At 43.3% G+C, this 9938-nt stretch overlaps 1 long non-coding RNA gene across 1 annotated transcript; it reads right to left on the minus strand.

Annotated features, from left to right (window-relative positions):
• Positions 1-579: 579 nt before the first annotated feature.
• On the minus strand, positions 580-8829 carry LOC128419499 (uncharacterized). Its single transcript, XR_008331862.1, has 3 exons — positions 8545-8829; positions 1748-1849; positions 580-671 (listed from the first exon to the last, which is right to left on the minus strand). It is a non-coding gene; the product is annotated as an uncharacterized LOC128419499 (long non-coding RNA).
• Between the last annotated feature and the right edge of the window lie 1109 nt (positions 8830-9938).

Consider the following 9938-nt stretch of genomic DNA (forward strand, 5'->3'; position numbering starts at 1 on the left):
GAGCCAAACATGACTGTGGGAGAAAGATTGATCCTTCCACGCCTGTTATTCTCATTTTTAATCTTTTGCTACAAGTCAGTATTAAATAGTGTCTGTGATAGAACAGGCGTTACCAACTGGGATTGCGTAAAAGGACAAAATTGATCTGTTTGTTCATGTGAAACAACCTAATCATTACATAAGGAAAGGAATCAGGCTAGTCCCTTATATTCTGTGTTTGGATAGGGATGGGGCAAAACAGGAGAGAACTGCCAACTTGGAATTGTCACATGGAAGATGGAGCAAGCTTGTTTTCTGCTGCAGGAGAAATGGCTCAGGAAGGACCTGAGCCATTCAATTCAGTTTGCAAGTCAACATTAGGAAGAACTTTCTGTTGGTAAGAGCTGCTTGACAGTAGAAGGGACTATCTCGGAAGGTGGTGGAGTGCCTCTCACTGGAGGTTTTAAACAGAGATTGGATGGTCATCAGTCAGGGATTCTTCAACTGCGGTTCCTGCATTTCAGGGGGTTGGACTAGACTTTGTGGTTCCCTCCAAACTCTACAATTCTATGAAACTGAAAGTGACAGATCTGACCTTCTCTCCCACTTGCACATCTGTGCGCACCTCAGATGTCCCACTGAGCATGTCATCAAGGGCTTGAATCCCACTTTCTCTTTTGCACCTGTTTCACCTGCAACAAGTTAAAATGAAGAAGTTAAGGGAGTCAAACACAGCAGGACAGCATTACCTTAACTAACATGAACACATTTGAAGACTTTGGGGTTCGTTGGGGGGGGACTTTTTAAAATAAACCCATTTTGCTGTGTTTCGTAAAGAAAACCTTTATCAGGGTACTGGGAGTGCTCTTGCATTTCAGCTCAAATGTTTTGTACGGTTTATTATGTTCTTCTAAATAAAACTGTCAGGTTTATTGCTGCTTTCATTAAAGTGTTTCATTGTATTCACAGTGACTTCAGGGTAAAGGAAAAGATGACTGTGTGCCAGAGATGGTCAACAAAACTTCCCCTTCTATAATGCCTACATAAATCTGCTTACCTCGCTCCATAATCTCAGGTCTTATTAACCTCTGGTGCTGCTCCAGGAAGATTCTGCCTGTGCCGGAAGGTCATGACCTTTCCATTAGCTGCTCACCATCTCCTTCATCCTTACCTTCTTTTGTGTGGGAAGAGTTACCTCACCCCAACAGTCCAACCCAGGGAAGACCCAACTTGCAATTTGGCCCCAAATCAATTTGGGCTAGGTGGGGGTCATGTTTAATTAGTGTTTTTAAAGCCCTAATTAAAATATATTGCTTGGACGGGGGTGGGGGGGAAGGAGATGCTGCATCCCCTTCTGCTTCCCCGCAGAAAGCAGGAGGGCTCAATCCTGCTGGATCCTGTTTCACGATCACCTCTGTGCAACCACCTCCAGGCAGAATCAGATCCAGGCTCAGCATTTCCCATGGGAGAATTCCTAGGGTGACTCCTGCAGCTTCCCAGCCATTCCTCCTCTAGAGGTCCACCAGCAGGGCCAGAAGATTATGGCATTTCACTAGAGTTCCTCCACCATGTTTGGTATGCAGAGGTATACAGTGTCTTTCTATGTGAGGTTCAATTTGGAATTTGTGACCAACCACTGTGAGAGACCTAACCTCCTTTTCACAGCCTTAGACAGCAAGGCCATCTTTCTAAAAGGGCTTACTCCAAGATACTCCCCGTATAATGTTGTCAGTACACAGTGAAACTCTTGATAATAAAGTTGGTGCACCTGCAATCTTCTAATTGGTCTGGGAGGTTTGCCATCAGAACTGGAATAGTCTGGCCAGAAAAGCAGAAGTCTTTGAACTGTGAAGCATCTCACAGTGCCTTTCTAATAAAAAAAAAGAAAAGAAGTGATGCCATATTTCACTTGCCAGAATGAGTGAGTTTACACAAAGTTTGGTGGGTGTAACATAGTTCGCCCATGTTGAATGGGAGTGAGTTTCTGATCCTACAAAAAAAAGGAGTGGTGTATCCAATTAACCTTTCAAGCAGGCTGATTTCCACAGGTGAAAATGCGATAGCACTGCAAAAAACTTTCCCTATTTTTTTCTCTTCCTTGTCTCCTCAATGAAGTGGATATGGAATTATTGCAAGGGTTTTGTGATCCAAAGTTTTACAGTGATATCGAATATGGCACAAGTGGACTTCAGCTCATGCAATATGCTAGCCCCCATCTACTCCAGAGGGTCTCCCAAAGCATATTTGGAGGGTGTACAGGGGAGGTGTAGGCAGGAGAGAGGAAACATAAGCCTCATTCCTCAAGCAGAAGGCCACAATTGGATGTCACCCTTATTTTGCATGCTGGTCTTAGATCTCATAATTATTTCATATATTGTCATCTCAGAGAGGGTTGGTATCCCTCAATGACCACAAATTCCAGGCAGATGTATAAAGAAGCAAGTGGTACAGGAACACAGGAAGCTGCCTTGTTTTACTTATAATTTTATAAAAGTATTGTTGCACACACCCCGATCTCTGAGTGGTAAGAAACTCCAGGGGTTCCTGTGCCTATCCAGGGTTCAGTTTCCTTGGAATGAAGGTGAGTAGAGACTCTGTGGTATCTTTAGGATATCTGGTTTTATTTACACGCATATACAACCTGAGACTAGAATGGAGGAGCTCACAGCATTAACACTCCAGCAGATCTTGCCTCTGAGTCTCTAGCTTTCACCATAAGTCAAAAGTGTCTTACAGAGCTCCCCTTTGCCTATTGCTAGCTGTCCTAGGATGGGCTGACATCTAGCCAAGGAAAGTGGAGAAAGCCTCGCCCATTTGTTATGGGAATTAAATGAGCAGGAAGAAAACCATGTACACCAACCTGAGCTCCCCATTCTATGTAATTGACTTTATCATGCAACAGGTTGCCATGCAGTTGCTCCTGTTTTCGAAGACCTGCAACAACTGTTTGAAACCAATTGCTTTATTTAGAACACTTATCAAAAACTGCAAAAATGTGATTTTCACTTCAGGAGATGAAAATCACAGATATTCACAATGTCCCTATAATTTAAAAACATCTCTGTATGCTTCTTCTTCCTGTTGTTTTTTTTTCAGTGCCCAGATAAGAAAACTAAGTAATTTTAATCTTGCCTTTCTTTGATTCACCAAAGGGATGTGGAACCCAGGGCCTTCCAGATGTTGTTGGAATCCAACTCCCATCATGCCCAACCAACACAGCATTGGAGTCCAGCAATATCTGGAGAGGTACATGAGAAGAACCTGCTGGTTCGGGCCAATGGCCCATCTAGTCCAAGAGTGGTTGACAGCAATTAGTTTTCAGAAGCAATTCTGCCTCAGACTTTACCTGCTTCTTACTCTTGCGGTTCATGACTGGGGGGGGAGTTGAGAAATACTGATGGTTCTCATGAGCAGTACAGCCACGATGGTAGCCTAACTCTGCAGGAACATAGTGTTATGTGCCACCCCCTATCTCTGTGGTAGCAAAATCCCAGGGAGCTCCAGGAGCTTACCCTGGGATGTTTTTCCGTTGGAAAATCAAGGCACAGCAGAGGCTGCAGTGTCTTTAAGTCTTAAGATATATGGTTTTATTTACACATATATACACCTTAGCCTTGATGGAGGGAGTGCAGAGCATTACACCCCAAGAGTGTCTCTTGTTGCTTCTCACTTAGTTTCAGGAAGCTTGGGTCCAGAGCAGATGCCAGCCATGCTCCCTGGTCTTTGGGTACAGATGCTCCCATCCAGCCCACATGGAGTTCTGACCCCACTTCCTTCTCATCCTTTTCAAAAATTCTCCTGCAAAAGGACACTTTTTTCATGCGGTGATATCACATCCCCTATGTCAGAGACCAGGCTGAGGAGTACTGCTCTGATGAGGCATGGTGGGAGCCTCCCCCTCCCCCTGCTCCTGACCAGGATCCTGAAGCTGCCAAGGAGCAGTGGAGGACTATAGATTTGGAACAGTGGTTTGCAGAGGGGCATAGTTCTAAAGACAAAAGTTGGGACAAACTGGGGGGGGGGGCGAACAGCAAAGCCTATCAGTCCAAGTTCATGTAGAGCAGATAAGGTGGCTACACAAAAAGCACAGTGGTTACAAGATTAGGTTGCAAGGAGCGGAAGTGACATGGGGGAAGCAGGGGGAAACCTTAATTGGGAACACCTTCATTCCGAGAATGGCTGCTTTGTTCTTTTGCTGTGGTCATTAAAGACTCTTTAAATGGTAAGTGACTCTTTTTGCTTTCTCCTGCTTTGTCTACAGCCAAATTGGGGAAAGAAGCTGAGTCCCCGAAGCCTGACACCCTATAACCCTGGCAACCTCCCTCTCCCAATTCTCCTGTCTCCATCCACTACTCAGAGCCAGGGGAGGGACAGTATTTACATTATCAATCGCTCATACTGGTGCAACACTTTGCTCTCTTTGTTTCTCTTTGTTTCTGAATGGCACCTCTGTCAGCTGATCTCCTGAACAGGAAAACTGGTATAGCCTGCATTTTAATGCTTCCTTTGCTGTATTTAACTCCTCATACTATTCCAAATATTAGCTAAATTATATCACTAAATTTAAGAATCTGGGGGTTCTTCCCTGCCCCACAGAACATCAGGAAGCTGCCTTATACCAGGTCAGACCATGGGTCCCTCTAGCTCAATATTGTGACCACTGACTAGCATCTAAGGTTTCAGGCAGAAGTCTTTCCCCATTCCACCTAGAGATGTTCAGGGTTGAACCTGAGACCTTCTGCATGCCAAACACATGCTCCACTCAACCCTGCAACAGGAAATTGAAAAAAGACAACAACCGCTAGACCATGATTGGCTACCACAGTTAGCAATCACCAGTGATAAGAAAATTAAACAAAACAAAACCATACAGTGCTTTTTCAGTCTCCATCTCCCCCACCTATTCATCACCCGCAGCACTGATTGCATATACTTCATGCATTAAATATATACACCTTATTTCTACATGCCTTGGGGGTTGATAAACAGGGTCCCTATTTTAATTTTGCAGAGGGATCAGTTCCTTTTATTACTTCATGTCACAGCACAGAGTTAAGCCTCATCTGCTAGCTGCTGACGGTAGGAATTGCTTTGTTATGGATTTCCATGCTTTTAAATTGTTCTGTACGTTCACCCACCATTCCATTATAACTCATTTTTCCTCCATTTACTCCTTTGCTCTTCCCATGGCCAAGCAGGAAATCCCCTTTCTAATAGCCAAGCACAGCACCAGAAGTTTGGGCATCCGCAAAGGCCCATTTCCTGGCATGGGTCCCATCCACTCCTCCTTCATGCAGTCACCGCATGCTCGTTCATCCATGCTCTCCCACTGGTGATAGTGACAGTGTCTGCCACATTTCTGTAAACTGTTATTAAAAAATAAATAAACCTGCATGAATTTTGTCAGCATATCAGGCCCCCATCTGTAACAGACATTTACATTTGTTCATTTCATTAAAAATTATACAGCATTTGTCTTCGTTGTTGTTGTTTTAAAAAAAACCTCAAAATGGTTCACAAAAAGAATAAAACTGTCACATTATTGGTGCAAACACTTAACAACAACTATTTAAAATATTCAAAAAACTTAAAACCAGTGATAAGCAGATTCAAATGCACACCAACATTCTACATATCTGGGAAGTTTTGTCCAAAGAATAAGTTTTTTCATAGGTGCCAAAAAGAGTCAATAGGTTGGGAATTCCGAAGTGTGGGTTCTGCCACACTAAAATATCAGTTTCTTACAAATGCAGAGTGGGTATTTTGTGGCACCTGTAACAGTGCCAGTTCTGCAGATTGAAGCAGGCAAGTGTTAATATACAGGGTGAGGGGATAGGTAACCTGGTCCCAAGTAACACCTTGAACCTGACCCGGTAGCAAATCAGCAACCATTGCAGATCTCTGAGCACAGGTGTTATATGCTGACACAGCAATCATGGTGCAGCATTCTGCACCAACTGCAGATTATGGGTCAAGCACAAAGGAAGACCCACCTAGTGCAGACTGCAATATCATTCCACTTTAAACAGTCATGGCTTTGCTCAAAGGATCCTGGGAAGTGTAGTTCATTAAGGGGGCTTGTTAGGAGATCCCTATTACCCTCCCAGAGCTATGATTCCCAGAGTGGTTTGGCAGTCAATCCTCTTCCCAGATGTATCTACCCATTCCATACTTTCTGAAACAACACAAGAGCCAAAACACATCCATCATTCAAAATTTGTGTTTCTCTGAACATTGCAATGCAATTCTCCAGCCATGTAATGTGTCCATAAAAGCATATACTAGTGGAAAGTGTGTGTTAAAATGCATATTAAAATGTGAAAGTAACACGCATACACACCCGTGCATTATATTAAAGAGAATTGCATACAAAGTTTCCGTGCGCTGCTCTGATTCCCCAGAAGCGGCTTGGTCATGCTGGCCACATGACCTGGAAGCTGTATGCCAGCTTCCTTGGCCAATAAAGTGAGATGAGCACTGCAACCCCAGAGTCGGCCACGACTGGACCTAATGGTCAGGGGTCCCTTTACCTTTGCCTATGTGCATTAGGAGAAATTCGCCTTAAAAGCTGATGAATTTCCACAATGACTTTTATTTATTTTTTGTAAACGGATGTGGAAATGTTGAAAACTGAATTTAAGACTGGAGAAACGAGAAACCGAGAGAAACTGAAATTCACAGATTCTCCTATTCCAAGGCACTACTCAAAACAGGATGGCCTTCTGTGCCCTAAAAGGCAGGAAAAGCAAAATTTATTACCTTACTGACTCAGATGAAGTGTCTACTGTATGCCACTTCTGTTTCAGCAGCAACCGGGCAGGTGCCTCTTAAACACGGATGGGAAACTTGTATGCTCCCATCAGATCCAGTAAGTAAAGCCAACGGTCAGGGATGATAGGTTGTGTAGTCCAGCTATCTTCAACCTTTTCAGACCCAGGTCCCACTATTAACTCAAACATGCATTTGGAGACCCATTTCTTAATCTTTTACCATATATTTGCATGGTAATAGTGCTCCCATTATGGACCAGGCTGCAACGCACTAGTGGGTCCCAACCCAACTATTGAAGACCAGTGATGAAGACCAGCACTATCTAGATGGCCGTAAGTTCTCCTTCCTTCCTTCATGGGAGAGAGGAGGACGTCACAGAATGAGGTTCTAGTCAAGACCTTGCACCATTGTGCTAGTTGCCTGCTTGTAGGGGATTTTTCACATTTGGGAAGGCCTGAAAAAACATGACCTCCCAACTAGAGTCTGAATTGATGCAGTCCGTTCTATCACCACCACCATGCTGATGAAGGTATAGACCAGAGCTCAGTGTAAATGGGTTATTGAAAGGATAAAATGGGATTAGACATGTCAAACACTTTCTGCTGGCATGGAAAGAAGTCCTTTTTGTACTTCTGGACACTCTGTGCTGCAAAGCACAGATTTGGACAAAGCACCATATTCCTTAAAAACTCTTTAAATGACTTCATAATATGCTGTGCCCTTGCTAATTTCGTTTTCTTTTCTTTTTTGTACTCTTACATTTCTTTTCATCCCCACCCCCCTTCATTTGCAAATAGGGAAGAAGAGGGGGAAGGAAAAAATCCTTTTGTGCAAAGAATGAATAACAGATGAGATATATGTTTGACTGTCTTGTTTCAAAAGAGTGTTCCATGTATAGAGGACACTCTTCAGAAACAAAGGCTGCCTTCAACAATTTCACTATTTACAGCAAGGCCGCAATTAAAATCCTGTGACCTTTAAGGGGACTCTTGACTTCAAAGGCGAAGCCAGTGCTGTTCCATAATAAAAACAGAGTCTGGGGAGTGGGCAGGAAGACAGCTATCAAAGGAGCAGCAGCCCCCTCCTGACTGACAGCAGGTGGGTTTGATCCAGAGTTGTACGGCTCCTTTGTAGGGCACCCTTCAGGAGGAGCAACCAGCACTATGCAGGATCCAGTCCCCCCATTTATCAGCTTTGTGAGGTAAGGATTCGATCCTGCATGGTGCTGGTTGCAGCTCTTTCGGAAGTGGCTCCTTGAAAAGGTGCAAGCACCCCTCAGAATCAAACCCACTTGCTCACAGCTGGGAGTGGGGAGAAAGAGACACAATGGCTCCTCTTTTCCCTGCCCCCTCCCAACCATATGTTGAAAATAGGGCTTTAAAAAACCTTCACCCTGCACCCCACCCCAAACAAAAACTTTTTTACAGGAATGGATCAAGGGTGAGTGGTCAACCCAAAGTGGATTGGCCTGATTTTGGGGATGGGGCACAAATCAGAGCCATGGGGCAGATATGGGGGCTTATGCACAGCCCTAGTTGACATACCCCAAATATACTGTACATACAGTAAATGTCACAATACCCCATTTTTAGAACCAGCTGGCTAAGGGTAGCATAGTAGTATGTTGGACTTGGGCTGGTTAGATATGGCTCCGCTGGTTAGATATGGCTCCACATTCCTGATCAGCCATGAAGTTCCCTGGGTAACCTTGGTCCAGTCACTGTCTAAAGTTAGCCTATTTTACACAGCTCTTATAAGGATTAAGTGTGATACCTGACACTCAAATATCCCAACCTGAGTTCAATGGATGAAGGAGGGTCTATCAGTTACACTGGTGCTCCAGCTGATGATAACAACATTCCTGCCCTGAAAAATATTCCAGTGCTCTTAAATCCTGGGTCCACCAGATGTTCTTGGACTATGGTCACATCCACACCATCCATATAAAGTAAAATATCACAATATCACTTTAAATAGCCACAGCTTCCCTCAAAGAATTCTGGAAGCTTCATAGTGCTGATAGTTGTTAGGAGAACCCTATTTACCTCCCAGAGCTACAATTTCCAGAGTTGTTTAATGGTTAAGTCCTCTTCCAATGGAACTCTGGGACTGTAGCTTTGTGAGGGGAAATGGTCTCCTAACAACTATCGGGACCCTTAACAAACTACAACTCCCAGAATCTTTGGGGGAAGCCATGACAGTTTAAAGTGCTATCATGGTGCTTTAAATGGATGGTGTGAATGTGGCCTACATGGGTATTCTAATCCAACAACCCCTGGGACATGGTTGAGGAGCACTGCAGCCTGCCACTTGGTACATTCTATTCGACCCATCTCTAGGTATGCAACACTTCATTTGCCTGCATGTGTAGGCCACATCTCAGTTAAAAACAAAGAAAGGGTTCGCAATGTACCATACAAACCAACTTTTGTATAAGCTCAATAGAGGAGCCCCAGAGCAGGAAAACCTGGTATTCAGATCCAAGCATTTGGGAGTGGAAAAACACCGGCTCCTCTTGAGCAATCTGACTTTGTAATTGCTATTTCAGGTAGAAATATTAAACACGGAAAATAACCATGCCATTGCAGAGAGATAAATATCTCTCTCAACAGAATACACAAACACATATAATGATAAACGCTGCCTTATCAGTCATTTGCCCTTCAGAAAGGTCAAACATCCCCAAAACATCTACTCTGCAATGATCTTAGAGAAATTATCATTTGCAGTCGCCAACATGGTCACATTATTTCTGACGAGTGTCAGTTTCCCCCCTAGAATATTACATTTTCTAATATTTAGTTTTCTAGCACTCTTTATTTTTTTGTCCCCTTCCTTGTGCCTATCTGTGTAGATTAGAAAGGTTCTTAACTGTTATCTGTAATAGATTTTGCCAGTAGCAAAATTCATGCAGGCATAATAGAGGAACAAAGTGTACTCCGATGAAATTGCAACCATAATTTCCAGCCGCCTGACATTTATTGCATATTGCTATTAGAATTCAAGTGCCTATTTGTTTTGTACTTTGCTTTTATTCTTGCATCACAAATGTATAATGGAAAAAAGATATTTTAAACACCAAGTTAACTATCACTGATCAACATGAGGCACCAAACATAATCAATATTACTTAAACACACTCCTAGGCAATTAATTTTTAAAGGAATCAAATTGTTGCACCTCATCAA

This window comes from Podarcis raffonei, chromosome 8, assembly GCF_027172205.1.
Source record: "Podarcis raffonei isolate rPodRaf1 chromosome 8, rPodRaf1.pri, whole genome shotgun sequence".
Lineage (NCBI taxonomy): Eukaryota > Metazoa > Chordata > Lepidosauria > Squamata > Lacertidae > Podarcis > Podarcis raffonei.